The sequence below is a fragment of the Adiantum capillus-veneris genome, chromosome 22 (assembly GCF_014529385.1).
Source record: "Adiantum capillus-veneris isolate H3 chromosome 22, ASM1452938v2, whole genome shotgun sequence".
NCBI lineage: Eukaryota > Viridiplantae > Streptophyta > Polypodiopsida > Polypodiales > Pteridaceae > Adiantum > Adiantum capillus-veneris.
In genome coordinates, this window is record NC_140952.1 from 22443150 (window position 1) to 22460221 (window position 17072).

At 40.1% G+C, this 17072-nt stretch overlaps 1 pseudogene; it reads right to left on the bottom strand.

Moving 5' to 3' along the window:
- Positions 1-3249: 3249 nt before the first annotated feature.
- Positions 3250-3831, bottom strand: LOC147429025 (uncharacterized; annotated as a pseudogene).
- Between the last annotated feature and the right edge of the window lie 13241 nt (positions 3832-17072).

Sequence of the window (17072 nt, forward strand, 5' to 3'; positions counted from 1 at the left end):
TTTCTAGAACTGTTTTGATACTTTTTTGAAATATTTTTAAAGTGCTTTGGTAATTTTTTGAACTGTATTGCTACTTTATATAATTATTTGGGTACATTTTTAAACACTAGGTGCTATGTTGGTACTTTTCTTGACGCATTATAGTGCTTCTTTATTAAATTTGGTACTCCATTGGACTATTTTGGTACTGGTTTGATACTTTTGGGTACTCATATACTGTACATTTTGTTTTGTATTGGATGCTATGCCGGCAAAATCGTTGGTACTCTGGGTGCTTTTTTGTTCATTTGGTGTTGTTTTCATCTCCTTTAGTAATGCTTTTTTACTTTCTAGTTACATATTTTTTGGTCTTATAGGGTTTAACTTGGGTACTATGTTGTTACTATCTTTAGTGCTTTTGGTGCTTCCTTGTTTCTTTTGGTGCTATTTGGAAATATTTTGGTACTACATTGGTAATATTTGGGCACTGCTAAATATATCTTGGGTGCTATATTGGTTCTATCCTTGGTTTTTTTGGTGTTTACTATGCTTCATTTGAACTATTTTGGTAATATTGGTACTAGTTTGGAATGTTTTTGTTACAAGTTACTGGGTCTCATTGGATCATTTTGGGTATTTCTTAAGAGTATTAGGTTCCTTGTTGTACCAATATAGTGCTATTTAGAACTGCTTTGGTTCAATTTGACTTGTTTTGGTACTATTTTGCTACATATTGGTACTGCTTGTGTTCTTGCTAATTGTTTTTACTGGTAGATAGTATGTCTGTTTTGTAGATGGAGTATGCCGAGCTCTACAATGAATGCCTGGAAAACAAAGACTATTATCATTTTGTAAGCAAGTTATGTGTTGATGTGAAGAGGGGGATGGCATCACATTGACCCCAAGGAATACAGTGAGGTTATTATTGAAGAGAAAGTGGGGTGTTGTGCTGAAAACTATGCTTATATCACTTGAATTGATGATCTAATTTTGCCTTTCATCTTTGTATATATGTAGGTAGAGGGCAGACACCCATGGAAACACCCTAGTGGATTGAAAGGATCTTTGTGGTCATAGCAAGTCAGATGCGACTCACATGTTCCAGGAAGATCCTCACAAGTCAGTGCAAAAATACTACAAGAAATACTGTAAGACCTTGGTGCCAGCACAATCGAAGGGAAAGAGGTTGAGCCTACTATAGATTCAAGCTTGAGAGAAGATCAGCTGAAAGCTGAAGTGCAAGATATACTACAAGACCTTGATGCCAACACAGTGGAAGGAAAAGGGGATGAGGTATTGTGGACTCAAGCTTGGGAGAAGATCAGCTAAAAGCCGAAGTGCAAGAGAGGGTTAATAGGGTTAAGAGGGAAGGGGATAGCAAGTGAACCAAGAGGGGGGAAGTGATCCGATTGAGGAAGTTGTTGAAATGGAAATTCACCAAGGCGAGAAGATCAACAAAGAAATGCCGGCTGAAGAGATGGCAGTTGTTCTCTCAGCTGCAGAGTTTTTGGATGCGACATCAAAACTTGCAGAGAAGAAGGTGGGTAGAAAGAGAAGGAAGAAGGAAAAGTGGACAGCAGAACCTACAAAAAGTGCACAGAAGGCTATAGGTGTCAAGGAGCCCAAAGGCTTGGAAGACGCTTTTGGCACAGAGGAGGCCAAAGGGGCTAAAGGTGCAGAGGCGGCTATAGGAGCGGAGGCCAAAGGTTTGGGGGAGGGAAAAGGTGCAAAGGAAACACCTTATGCGACGCCCTTAGAAACAGGTGATAGCATTGACTCAGCCACCCTCTCTCAACTCTTCAATGTGAAATCTAAAAAGCGCCCCATTGGTCATGACCTCAAGCCGCAAACCTGCAAGAATTAGTTGTTGTGATAGCATTTTGTACTTGCTTCAGCTTAATATGAAATACCATCCCATTTTTCTTATGTCAATGTGTTTGGTGTCATGTCACTCTACTCTTGAAAGATGTCAATGTGTTTGTAAACTGTCGTGTCCTACTGTCATGTGCTAATGTCAAAAATTGGTAAACTTTTATGGTGCCTAATGTCCAACATTGCTATTGCAAAGGATGTATTCTTCTACTCATATTGTTTAATGGTACTACAACAAGGGACAATTGGTGGCTAAATGAAGAACGACCGGATACATCAATGTCGACAGATGTAATGGTGAGCAATAGTGCACCTTGTTATATTGGATGTCAATGGAGTGCTACTGAAGGATTGTGAATAAGAACCCAAAGGTTTGTGGATAGGTCCATTCCCAGCGGGATGAGGCCCCAAGGCATACAGATCTTCTGGTACAAATATTGTGTGGTCAAACCTTATGCGGAGGACTTCATCATCATCTCAAGGAAGCGATGCTACATGATGCTCTGGTCATGTAGCTGTAGGAAGAGAAACAAGTGAAGCACTACTAGAAAACACTCATGCAATGTTAGAAACCATTAAATATTTCCCAGATCAATTTTGAAGTGCTTCAAACCATTAAAGCAGAGAAAATGTGTGTGTGTGTGTGTGTGTGTGTGTGTGTGTGTGTGTGTGTGTGTGTGTGTGTGTGAGAGAGAGAGAGAGAGAGAGAGAGAGAGAGAGAGACCATTGTAACTTCCTCTCATGCAAGAAAGTATTCCCCCTTCTCCAAATTACAACTAACTTGACCTTTGTAAGGTTTAAAATATCAAACTTAGCCAATCCGACTCATCAGTATCAGATTCATCAATAATCCAACTAAGCAAAGATCAGACTGAGCAATATCTGACTCAACAAAACAAATCAAACTCAATAGCAAAAAATCAGGCTCAATAAAAGCTCCAATATAGCATATGATATCAATCAACACATGGCACGTCCCCCGCACGTCCCGGTGGTAGATTCCATGGAAATCCCAATCGGATCCACATATCCCATTATCAAAAAGTCAAATGCCTTATCCTATTTTCCAAACTTCTCTAGCAAAAAGTATAGTGCCTTGAACCCAATCCAAGATATAGAATACACCATATAGAATTATAACAAAATCAGCGCTAGGATCTTCATACGATGCAAAGTGTGGCGCCTCGTACTTAAACGAAGGTACACAAAATACATCATAGAGAGAAACTAAACACCGCCTAGAATTTCCTCAAGGAATTATATCAATGTGCCATTTCATGAAGTAAAGATATTCCATGAGAGCTCATACAAAATGAGCTTATGAAACCAAAATTGAATAAGTATGTCCATTCTCCAAGATAATGAAGTAAACATTAGTAGAATGAGTCTCTGCAACCTCTAAAACATGAGAATCTGACTCTGAAAATCAGGTTTTTGCAATTCAGGGACCAAAACCTAAATATCCTCTTGTATCTTCAAACCTCTTTGAATGAAACTCTATATATTCACCCTTCAACAACATGTGCATAAAGACATAATGCTCCCAACATCCAAGTAAAAGATGATCCACATGATCCATAAATATTTGTTCTTCAAAATCAAGCAGTTTAGGCAAATCTGAGACAAGATAACTGCTTCCATATGAAACAATCATTCCACTTAGCAAACTCTATAATTTTGTCATGAAAAACATACATAATATCATATCCCTTTGATTTCCACTTGACTTTTGCAAAATTAGGGGAAAAACTCTCTTTGCCTGATCATCAATCTGTAAAATCTAATTTAAACAATATGAAATATGGATCATTAAGTCATCAACTGCAACACATCTTGCATCTTCAAAATCTGATTTGCAACTTTTGCATCGAGAAAATTAGCAATATGCACTTCAGACATAGAAATCTGATCTTGAAACACTCCAAAATTTTGAATATCTGCAACTTTTGAGTTTGAGAATAACCTCATACAGGTATGCATCTCCATAATCAACTTTAGCCACCAATTTGTAGCAAATAACACTTTCAACAAATCAAATTTTACCTCATAATGACCTAGAACTGGTTCAAGATGAAAAAATCTCTTTGCAACCATCAAGCAATGCTTCTTCGGAATTTGCAGCATCTTAGCACACTGATACTTTGCTTCAAAGTCTGATTTAGGCTTCAAAAACCCACTTTCTTGATTTTGCAAATTCACAAAACAACCAATATGATCTTATTTTGGTTCAATTTGAACTGATTCAGAGCTATAAAACAGAGTATTAGGACTATCTTCACACAAATTTTTCAAACCTACATTAGTTTGCTCAAGTTCTTCCTCAAAAACATCATAAAAATTTGAGTTTGGCTGCAAAAAAAATAAATAAATAAGCTCCTCAATCTGAGCACTCTCAAGATCATTTTAAATTGTGATGAACTCAAGAATCACTTCAAAAAAAATTGAATCAATGCCTTGCATCTCAGCTTGCTCTTGTTTACATTCAGGAAAATATGCCTAATCTTCCATTCGAGAGAAATAAGCTTCAAAATCAGCGAACATAACTTCATTTGGCCTACTATTTTGACCTTGCATTGCAAAATGAAGAACCTTCCAAAAAACAATGAATTTTTAAACATCAAGGTATTCCAGTCCTCCTTTCTGAATTTCAGGTTGAGTTGCTTTGATTGCTAAAAATCTAGATATCTACTTTTCTAATGAAAGTGCATTAGTTTTATAGACATTCAATGCATTATTGAGGTTGTAAAATTGAAGATCTCTCTTTTTGGTAGTTTCTTGATATTGGTATGGGGGTTTCTATAAGATTTTGGTGGCTACTTTGGATCACACCCATGTGCACTCCCTTTCCCTTAATCATGAACACTCCCATCGGATAACTCCAATCCTCTTTGTCATCATCACTACTCTCATCAAACCCAAACTCCTCTTCAAGTTTCTCTCTCAAATGCAAACATGCCTTTTGCAAACATCTAATTCCCTTCTCGGTAGAGCAAGATTTCAGTCTTCTACCCTTGTGTTCAAAAAGATACTCCAATGCATCTTCAAGTAGACATTCCAAATCATGTAACTTCTCCTTGGCTTCCCTCTTGATGATGCTTTATGACAACACTTTACAACTTTCAAGACCTTTGTGCACAAATCAGCCATACAAAAATACTTGCAAACATCTCCCTTAGTGTAATCTTCAAACAAATAAGGACAATCACCCATGACATAGTCCTACTTCCAACAAATTTCACATCTCTTTTTCTTCTTCTTCTTACCCATTTCCAAAAATAAAAAATCACATAACAAGTTAGCCTTTATATTCAGTGCACCACACCGAACTAAGTGTTAGGTAAAGGCGGTGTGCCTCACCGTGCTTTGCCCGTGTCCGTCGGCCAGTGTCCGGCTGCACACATTTATTTCCTTATTCTTTATACATACAAAGAATAAGGAGCTCTCACTCACATTCTCACATGGTGCTCATACAATGAGATTTGGGAGCTCCACCCACATCCTGTGTCCTGCTCTCTGTCCCTCTCTCTCTCCTTCTCATTCTTCGCACACGCACCGCATCCGTGCACTCACAATTGGTATCAGAACTATGGTGACCACGGAGAGCACGCACGACGGCTTTGAGAGCTTCAAGGCGATAGCTCGCTTGCTCTCGGCGGTGGAGAGATTAAGAAAGCTTGGAAGCTTTGTGAGAATGCAATGGGAGCTTGTGAGCTCAGTTGAGAGTGATGTAGGCTCTTAAGGAAGCTCAGAAAGGAGTGTGGAAGATTCTGTGTAAGTGTAGGTGCTGCCCTAAAAACTGTGTGCGCAGCAGCACTGTTTTCAGATTCGTTTTTCTCCTTGTAGAATGTAGATCTAAGAATTCTGTGTGAATCGCCCATCCGTTTCGGCGTGGTCTACAACTTTGCAGAAGAAATGTTTTGCAAATTCCTCACTGTTTTGCTGATATTCAGCTCAAACTGACTGTATGCAGAAATTCCATATTTTCTGTTGTCGCATTGTGTGCGAGTTTGATGCACTTTTGGAAGCATGGGAGATGCTTGAAGTTGAGTGCATCCATTCTGAGCTAAAGATGCAATTTCAGCTTGTGCAGAGCTTGTGGTTTGAGGATTTTTGATAGATTTGGGCAACAAAGTACGGAAGCGTTTACACACCACCGAAGCGGTCTCTTGAGAGACACGGTTTTTGGAGCACACAGGTAGAGCTTCTTTCACTGGTTTTCACAGAATACTTTAGCAGTGATTTTGTGCTTGGATTCATGGTCTTTGTGAATGAGTTTGCATATGGTTATGGTGCATAGTTGATGCCCATTATATATGCATTTTGGCGAGCACTTTGAAGTGCCGGTGAGCTCTCTTGAGAGCATTGTTTTCGCATTGATCAAGTTTCCGGATTGCAACTCTTTTGGCGCTTGCTTATGCGCGGTCACTCCATTGATGTACGTTGAGTGCGGATTGCCATTGTATGTGAAAATGTGGAGCCATTTTGGCATTTCTACTCATTGGCATTGAGTAGTGTTATGGTTTATGGTAGAGATTGTACTTGAGTTTTTGCTCAATTTTCAAGGGAAACTCTGCCGGATTTTTCCCAGATTCTCGCCATACTTTGTGATTGAGTGTTTACTCTCACTTTGACAGGTTTTGTCAGTTTGGACATAGTTTTGTGTTTTTGTATCCACTCTCGCAAGAGTGAGGAGTTGGGTATTCTTCTTTGCTTGAGACAGTGGTTTGCTCTCGGGTGGGAGAGTCTTGTGATCTCGAGCATTGTTTGCCATAGTTTTGGCATGGAGACGCTTTAGGTTAGAGGTAGTTCTCATTCACGATTGCGACTGACATGTTGGCACTGCGGCCATGATGGGCATATTAGGCGTCGTTGCTTCAGGCGTATGAGGCAACGGAAGAGACAGATGCATGGTGCTACTATGAGGACAGATGCTAGAGAGTATGCATGTGACGGGCATGTCACTTTTGAGTCTAGCTTGCCTTCAGACTACTTTGTGTCTTGGGATAGCACATTGTCTACGCGTTTTCTACTAGATGAGCATGCAGTTTTTCATGTGACACTACGTCGTGATTTGTTTTGCTCTTTCTCTAGTGGGAGACTTGGTTGTGTGCAGTTTGTTGATGGTTCAACATATGACATAGAGGGTGGTGCTGGAGATGTATGCATGTCTTTACTTAGCGGTGCATTGCTTACACTACGAGATGTACGTTATGTACCAGGACTCAGTCAGAGTCTCATTTCAGTGCGTCAGTGTAGAGTAGTGGACATTGTGTACTACTTGGTGAGCGGTCATTTTAGATGCATAGGGGATCACTGGTTATAGCCAGAGGTGCTAGGAGTGGTCTGGTATACCCTTTGCATATTTCTGACACACGAGGCGGTGTAGTCTCTGTGTATTTGCATCCATGTTTGGAGTGAGAGACAAGGCGTGTCTCTTTTGCGGATGTGCTGCATGGAGAGCAGGTTGTGCATTTGTCTTGTGGTGACGTTCACACAGACAGTGGTATCTCTGGGAATGCACAGCTTTGCCAGTCATCAGTTGAGGTGACATCAGTTGCGCAAGAGACCGATGCATTGTTCTATGATGCGTCTGATACGTTTGAGGGCGACAGTGTCCTTCCGACAGCTGTGTGTGATTGCACTGGTGCTGATTTTTCGGTTTTGCAGTCATTCTCAGCGGACATGCCTTTGCCAGATGATGCTGACATGGTGATGCATAGTTAGGTGGTTCCTGATGAGGATGCATATGGCACTGAGGTTGCTGACAGGGATAGGTTGGCACACATAGTGCATGTTTCGTCGTCTTTTGGGTCTCTCGTGGCTGACCTTTTGGTCTCGAGACCTAATCTTGCTTATGCGGTTGGTGCATTTGCAGTGGGAGTTGTCAGTCATGCGATGACTGACACTAGCATTGTGCATTGTGGAGCCATGCAAGTCGTCACTCGATACCTGCATCATGAGTGTCATCGTAGCTCTATCCATAGTGGTATGCATGTTGCATCTACACTAGAGCATGTTTGGAGTGAGCCAGTGGGCATAGGTTGAGAGTCGTCTTCTCTCACCTCTTGTATATACTAGTTGTAGGCTAGTCTTCTCACCACTTATCGGCACACAGCCTTTAGTGGGAGAATGTTAGGTAAAGGTGGTGTGCCTCACCGTGCTTTGCCCGTGTCCGTCAGCCAGTGTCCCGGCTGCCCACATTTATTTCCTTATTCTTTATACATACAGAGAATAAGGAGCTCTCACTCACATTCTCACATGGTGCTCATACAGTGAGATTTGGGAGCTCCACCCACATCATGTGTCCTACTCTTTGTCCCTCTCTCTCTCCTTCTCACTCTCCGCACACGCAGCGCATCCGCGCACTCACACTAAGACTACATGTAATCCTGAAGTGGAGAGAATAGGATACAATACCTAGATCCACTCCCATCTTGACATGTACTTGCTTCATCATGCTATACAAATTTTAAAATTAGAAATTTTTTACAAAATTTGAAATAAATCCTACTTGAAATGCTCAAAACACTTCAAGACTTCAAAATTGGATCAATTTTGAGGTTCCAACCTTCAAAAATACCACATTGAGCACTTCACTTGTCATTCATATACACTTCCACTTTCGAGCAAGTAGATTCTCACTTCAGATTCTAGGTTGAATCTAATTTTCTAATTTCAACTACGTCACAAATAGGCTACAAAATTTGTTGTGATGCTCTTGCTTTTGTGACTTCAAGAAACACTTTGATCTCTTCAAGTGCCGAATCTGCCACCCACTGCCAACATTGCTGTTAATGGCATCAATACAACATTGTGATATGTTGGACCAATGGTGCTAGCATGCACTCTATCCAAGATTGCTCCAAATCTCGACAACCTTGTTGCTCAACAAATTCAATTTGCGCTATTGTTACACCTTTTGCTTCAGTTGCATCTATTATATCGGGTTTGATTTAGCAACACAAACAAATTTTAATTCATCAGCTTCAACTTTTGATTCAACACAGCATCAAGTTGAATACGCAAGTTCAGATTCAACAAACTGCAAGTTTAGATTCAGCAAATTGCAGGTTTAGATTCAGCAAACTACAACTTCTGATTCAATAGCCTGCTAACTTGGCAAGCCCAACAACCACATTGTCCACCATCTGTGCTATAATTGCAGTCTCTCATGCTGCTCATGGCCCTAAAATTCAGCAAGCACACATCACTAGACCCACTCTCAATCCTCCATCACAATAATGAGTGCTACAATTCAGGGATAGTCCCTTGATTCTTTGAATTGCTATAAATTGAAATCTACATGTGAATTTACACATTGTTACATGCCAAGGCTACTCTTAGCAAGAAGCTCTCTCTTCACTAGATAGTACACGGCTTAGCACACCACATACACCTTGGGGATCACATGAGTTTGATCCTAGAAAGGTGTGCAAGACTAGGTATGGGCCACCGATTATGGATAGGGCCAAAAACAACATGCAACAGAGAGTTTGACAGCTCTGTATAGTGGAGTTTGGGCACTGGGTAATGGAGCATTGGGATACTCAAGATCAAAAGAGAAATAATTATAACATTGATGCCATTCACAGAGAGTACAGGCTAGCAGAGGCATATGATCCAGTATCCAATGACTTGATCCTCCGTGTGGCTATTGCAATGATGTCACATTATTGATCAAAGGCACAAGATAGATACAAGAATAATGAGCCAAAACCATCATGGCTAGACGTAGAGGAGTGGGCAGGGATCATGCGAGAGCCACAGGAGCTTCCCAATAGGTTTCAACAATAGTTAGATGTACCCAGAGCACGCTTGGAGTCTGTAGGATCATCTCATCTTGGGAGTGGAGGCTATGAGACTCTTTGACATGATTTTACAATTGTCATACACTATTTAAATAACGTATGTACATATGTTTTTTCTAATGTTTATCTTATGATTAAGTGTTCATATTACAAGAACTTGCTATGAAGCATCCTCCAACTCGTTGAGAAGAAAAATATGGATTCAAGCATGGATTTTTGGCTCTTCTTTGCCTGCTTCAGGATGAGGGAGAGGCGATCAACTGGGGGAATTACCTTGATGAGTATGGTTTATGTATATGTTTTCATCAAGTATAGTTCATGTATAGCTAGTTATGGTTATGCTTTTGGTTCTTGTATACATAGACATTGGCCATGAATCTGGTTATACCCATACATGATCAGTTTTGGTTTTGGTTTTGGTTATGATTATGAACATTGTTATGGTTATAGTTATGGTTATGGTTATGGTTATGGTTATGGTTTTGAAATCCTATTATGGTTATGGTTTGAGAATCCAGTCACGGTTATGGTTTTTGAATTCGCTTAAGGTTATGGTTATGGCTATGCTTATGGTTTTGGGATCCGCTTAAGGTTAAGGGAATGCTCTCTGGTTATGGTTTTGAAATATTGTTATGGTCATGGTTATAGTTTGAGAATCTGGTTATGGTTTTGAAATCTTATACGGTTATGGTTATGGTTTGGGATCCACTTAAGGTTATGGTTATGCTCTCTGGTTATGGTTTTGAAATCTTTTGATGGTTATGGTTTGAGAATTTGGTTATGGTTATGGTTTTGGGATCCCATGAAGGTTATGCTTATAGTTTTGCAGTCATGGTTTTATTTAAAGAATCTGGTTATGACTTTGGAATCCAGATATGGTTACGGTTTGCAATATTTGTGATGGTTATGGTTTGTGAATCTTGTCATGGTTATATTTCTAACTTTTTGTTATGGTGATGGTTACATATTTGTCAATTTCATCTCACACATCTGCTCAATTTTCACGCAAAATGAAGATGGAGTGTGGTTGCTTTTTCACTCTTCCCTTTTGGCAAAGAGGGCTGTTTTTTTTGTGCTATAGCACATGCAACAACAGTTGCCAGCCCTCTCTACCCAAAAAAAAGTTGCAGGTTTTGGCATCGGTATACACGTATGTCCAGGTTTCTGTATGTTAGACTGAATATGCGTTAGAATAGATGTAGGTATTATCTAGCACATATGTCAATGCTTACTATACCAACACTTATTCTAATGATATTGTACCCACTGATACCAACGTCCATACTGAAATCTTTGGATTTTAAAAGCAATTTATTTTTGTCCGTATGGACAACGGTTTCCACGCGATATGTTGTTGTGATAAGATTTGGACTCAGGTGACCTTAAATAACAAGAAAAATCAAAGAGAGAATCTTTATGCACAAAAAGTTTTCACACAACTGGCATGGTTTTTGAGAATAAATAAGATAGTTATTTGAAAATCATGTACTAAACAAGAACTAACTTTTGGAGAAACAAATTGTACCCAATATAAAGAGGCGTTAGTATATATTGTATCTACACATGTATTGTCTCACAAGTTGGAAGATAAGAATCTTGCTCACTTGGGAAGCCGTCCCTATGAGATAAGAGTTCCCTTCTTTATGCCCCCCTCCCCTAGTTTAGCCACCACCCCTCCCTTATTTTTAAGTTTAGGGTGATAATTAATGGAGGCATGGACCCTAACTTATACGCTTATGTATCCTTTCAAAAGATGACCTCCCTCCCTTGCACTTACATGGTACAATAAGTTTCACATGGTTAATCTCCTGGGATGCTATGGCACCACGTAAGAGAGATCGAGATTACGTGGTGAACAACCATGAGTGCGGTCCCAACAACTTGGCGGCATCAGTGGAGCATAAGGAAACTATATCAATTATACATTTTGTGGATGTTATACAAGTTAGAAATGTCATTTAAGCTATGCATACATTGTACACATGACTAGCAAAAGTCAATAGGAAATCCATCTTAACGAAAGCATTGACTCAAACGTAGGATTTATGCCTAGAAACATGGCATTTGGTTTCTAGGAAAGAAACGTTTGGGATAGATTGGTTGATTTGGAAATATTGATTGCCAAATCTTTTGGTATAGTTTCTCTTACACTTTCTACTTACTAGTATTTATATGAAGTGGCAATTCTTGTGACATTGTTGAGAAGTTGGTGTGCTTGCTAGGAAGGTACCAGACCTGTATAGCTGTGAGAGCTCGTGAGGAGGTAGCAAAGGATTCACTCCATGAAGTGTGGTGTTTGGTGGTGAATACTTAAAGTGAAGCCATAGAAGACTCTCTCTCACCCTCTCATATACACATGGAACTCTCAAACTAAGACAAAGATGAAAACATTGAAGCTTTGATCATATCTAATCAAGGGTAGGATGAAAGGATTTATTGATGCATTTATAGAGGCTAATCTTTGTATTTTAAACAAAACCCAAATTGTTATTTGAAATTGTAATTTTGTACTCACAAAGATGTATATATTTTGCCTAGAGATTGGAATGAGTTGTGTATATAAGTCTTCATGGTTCATAATCAATTAAGACCGCCTTCTAGAGAAAAATAAATATCTGCACATTGAATGAGTTAGAATAATCTAGGAGTGGTAGAATCCTGGGGACTGGAGAGAGAATAATTTCTTGTAGTCTTTCAGGTCAAAAAAGAAATACAATTCTTTGTTGGAAGTCAATTTTTTGACTTAAACGCACATTAACCCTAAGAGATTGAACATTATGGAAAGGGTGAAAGTTGGCATTGTGTCGGTTATTCATTTAAGATAATATAAGCATATAGAAAAGGATCTAATGGCCTATAGTTAGAGATAGAGGTAGAGGCTTATGTAGAGATAGATAGGTGATTATGGAGAAAGATAGTTGGAGAGATAGATTAGCAAAGAATCTAACGGAGAGAGATATATTTGGTTTGAGAAGGAGATAAAGTTAGAGATACAAGTTGGATTAGAGATGGAGAAGAAAACAACAAGAAACCAACAAAACCTCAAAGTAAAACCTATCTTACTTGACAACCCCATTGGGAGTTATTCGCCATTTTGATGGAGAGAGAAGAAGAGGGAAGACTTCAAGCCACCTTGATTGATGCACCCAGTAATTACTTCTTTGATTAGAGTTGATCTTCCAAAGATTGCTTACAAGATTGGCTATTCTTCCTCAAGAAGCAAGTGTAGGCTTAGGCTTATGTTTATGGCTAAGTACAATTAGGCATTAATCCTCTCACTCCTTGATGAATGGTTTTCAAGAAAGAAGAGGTCCACTTTTATTGGTGAAGGGAACCCCCAAGGATTACGCAAGAAAGAGAGGAGCCAATGTGAACAAGAACTGGTAAAGTTTGAAATGGGTTGTCCTCGCATGATGTGGACAGGGGTCCACCATTTTGAGCATACATCCTCAATCGTGGCTCTAAATACCTCCTTGAGCACACACACGCACACCTTCAGCCCCAACAACTGGCACCAGAGCCAGTGAGCATCACAACAAGCTTAGCAATCCTATTAGCATCACACAGAAGCCCAATTTGCTGATTTTCAAGTGCATTAATCACTGATCAAAAGGTGATAAAGAAGCCCAAATCAGCCCCTTAATCGAAGAAAATCGAGAGCATGGCTTGAAGTTGCTTCGATCCGAGCTCGAGGATGATTTTCCCTCACTAAGGTGCTCTCTTTTGCAACTTTGGATCATGCAAAGCTGAAATTTTCAGCTTATCACCTCATTCGACGGCTTCGGCTTCGTTTGGGAATCTCTTCCCGGCCTTGCAGATTCGCCGATCAGCCCCTTCGGATGCACTCCCAGCTCAAAAATGACCCCTCTTGCAATACGTGATCGCAGAATGGATTCAAGATCAGCCCACCTCACTTTGGATGGCAACTGCTCATCTCAGCAACTCTCAGGTCTCATTTTCTGTGTACATAATGCCTTTTTTGAATTATAGTAGCCTTTTGAGCCTTTGATTGGCTAGTGGAGCTTCACACCAACATACTACACAACTCCAACAATTTGCAAAGCTCCCATTATAATCATTTTGTTGATTAAAACCTGCAAGTTTACGCACACTCGAAGTGGCATCCAAGCTCGACATCGACAACACGCTCGACTTCGTCACCAAGCTCGACATAGTTAAGATTTTATGGTCAATTTGTATTCGATCAAGCTTCTAAGCTGTTCGAACTTCAAAGCGTGATTTTCCAAGGCACATGCACACTTTCACACACGTAATTTAATCACCACTTGTAAAGAGGGGCTTCACGCACGTGAAGAGTGACTTCACAATTTTAGCTTTCGATCATTGTGTACAGGGCAAGACATTGCCATAGAGAGAGTCTCTCTACTGGTAAGACCAAGTCCCTTCATGTGTATAAACATTTTGCACCATGGGAGAAAAAGGGATTGAAAAATTTAATGGGGACGGTTTCCATACATGGCAGACAAAGCTACGTGGATACCTTATGAAAAAGCAGTTATGGTCTATTGTAAAATCGAGAGTAAGCGAACCACCCAATTCTGTTGAAGGCACTCTCACTAGGTCCCAAATTGCACAAGCACAAGCTAAAGATGAACAAGCACTCGGCATAATTATCACATCACTCCACGATAATTATGTGCACTTTACAGATAGTTGCACCACTGCAATCCAAGCATGGGATACTCTAGAACATAATTTTGGTGCTAAACAAAAGCAAAGTAAGATTAGCTTAAAGAAAAATCTTTATAAACTTACTATGCTTCAAGAGGAGGATGGTTCAAGCCTCGTTAATAGAATAATGAGCATAATCACGCAGCTCACTTACATTCAATGCCAAGTCCCGGAAGAAGATCAAGTAGATGTGCTCCTAAGTGCTCTACCTGAAAGTTTTGACAACATAGTCACAGTCTTAGAGCAAAAAGAACCCGTACCTTCTCTACAATATGTTACAGGGGCAAATCCATGAAGAAGAAAAAAAAAAATCTGAATCAGTGTGGGAGGAGCTTAATTTACATCATCATCATCATCATCATCTAGTGTGTCATCATCATCACCTAGATTAAATAACAAGAAGTGTTATGAGTGTGGCAAACCTGGACACTTCTCCAAGGACTGCTACAAGAGAAATTATTGTAGAAATTACGGCATCAAAGGTCATCCACCATCAAAATGCCAAGGAAGAAACAACAAAGACAAAAGTAGAGTCAATCTTGTAGAAGAAGAGAACAGAGATGCAGCTCAACAACCAGAGAATTGTCTCCATGTGTGTGCTGCCCCCAAGTACTTTTGCGAGTATACTGATGTATTGTAAATGGTCTTCCACCTTCTTTGTTTAAGGGGAGGATTTCTTAGTCTGTGTGACACCCTGTGATGAGACCACTCAGTCTGTGTGACTATTAGCCTGTGTGGCTTTAGGTCTCGATCCAGCTTCATTCAGTATAGTCCATGCCTAAGGGGAGTATTGTTGAGATAGGCATGTCCTTCTTCAACAACTATGGGAAACACCTCTACATGTGCATACCTTTTTCTATTGACATTTAGCCTATAAGTTGCAAGCTTCTAAGAAGGGCTACATGGAGAGTCATTAGCCGGATAGCCACTCCAACTTTGTACATAAATAAAGCCCAAGCCTATGTTGTACATACACTATGCAAAAGTATTATTAGCCCCTTTTTTGTGTATTGAGTCTACCTTTTCAAAAGTGTGTGTACTTCTCTCTAACTGTGTAAGCTATGTTTGCACACACACACAAACCTCCTTGAGCACACACACGCACACCATCAGCCCCAACAGAGGAGATGAGCATGCATTGGAGCTTGGCTCTTGGTTGGATTTGCATCCAATGTAACATTTAATGGCCTAGTAACTTGTGTGTAGTGGAAAATAGCATAAACATAGTGAGAATTTCATTAGAATAGATTCCTAATGAGCATAGCAGGAGTTCTTGGGACAGAGCAACAAAAATCATAGTTAGATAGGCATGAACAATACTTCAAAAGCGAGAGAAATTAAACTATTGACAACAGTTGAGGATCGGATTTACATAGAGCCGGTCTCCCCTCCAAAAGGCTTTGTATTATAGGTTTCCCCCATCAAGGGAGACATTTTACAATACAATAATTTGTGTTCCTTCAATATCTTGTTGGTGCAATTAAGATGGAAGATTCAATCACCATGCATACACTTATAAAACACAACATCAATTCCCTCACAGTCTCAGACCCAAGACCTCACACACCTTCGAAGATGGTGAGAGGTAGCGGGGTATGAGAGTAGATTGAGAGGAAGAAGGAGTAGTCTTACGAGAAAGAAGTCTATCTCCTCACCTAATCACTCATAATAGCTTAGCATAGCTTAGTAATTAGCATGGTAGAGGAGATGAGCATGGATTGGATCTTGGCTCTTGGCTCTTGGTTGGATTTGCATCACAAAGCCAAGAGTTGCTGGTGTAGGCCTCCCTTCTCACAAGCTTGGAGTAGGTAATGAGCTTTCCATTAAAGCTTGAGAAGGAGAGAGAGTCTTCTTTTGCTTCACACATGAGATTGTGTGAGTGTGTATGTGTGTGTGTGTGTGTGTGTGTGTGTGTGTGTGTGTGTGTGTGTGTGTGTGTGTGTGATAATGCCTTGAAAAAATCAGCACCCTCTCTCTCTTGGTCGACCCCTCATGATTTTTACTCATGCTGACACCCTATTGGACCTTGCAAAGCCTAGCCAATGATAATTAAGAAGCATAAGTGATAGCCTTGTGACATGTGTCCCCCTTTCCCATTTTGTGAGAGCTTTAGGTAAGTAATTAATGCAATTAAACTCTCATTGGACCCCTTGGTCTTCTGGCCAATAGGAATCAGGCAAGCCATTCGGCTATTGAATGCTCATTGGACCCCTTGGGAGGCTGGCCAATAGTCTTCCTATTGTTTCTTTTATTAAGTGCTTTTAAATGAATTAAACTAGATTTACTCTAGCCTAATTCTCATTGGTCCACCTCTATGGCCATCCAATAGGATTTGAATGCACCTTGTGGGAAATTGGGCTAGGGAGTTGACATGTGTCCACTATGCCCTTTGTGTGAAGGGGCTTGCATGAGTGTGTGAGTGTGTTCCTTTCTCATCCCATACTAAAAGGGCTTGCCCCCTCCTATTTAGGAGCTTGCAAAGACTTTTTGTACACTATCAAGCATCCAATTTTCCTAAGCATTGACCATTGGACTTAACCTTTGAATTTTGGAACCTTAGCATTTTGGAAGTCTTAATGGGTTGAACCTTAGGTCTTGAAGCCCATTGCTTGCACATTGCTCTTCTGTAGATGGTCCCCCTTTGGATCCCTATTTTCTCTCTTTTGGATCCCTACTGTGACCAGTCTGCTAGCCTTACCAATAATCTAGCTTTTTCTCCCC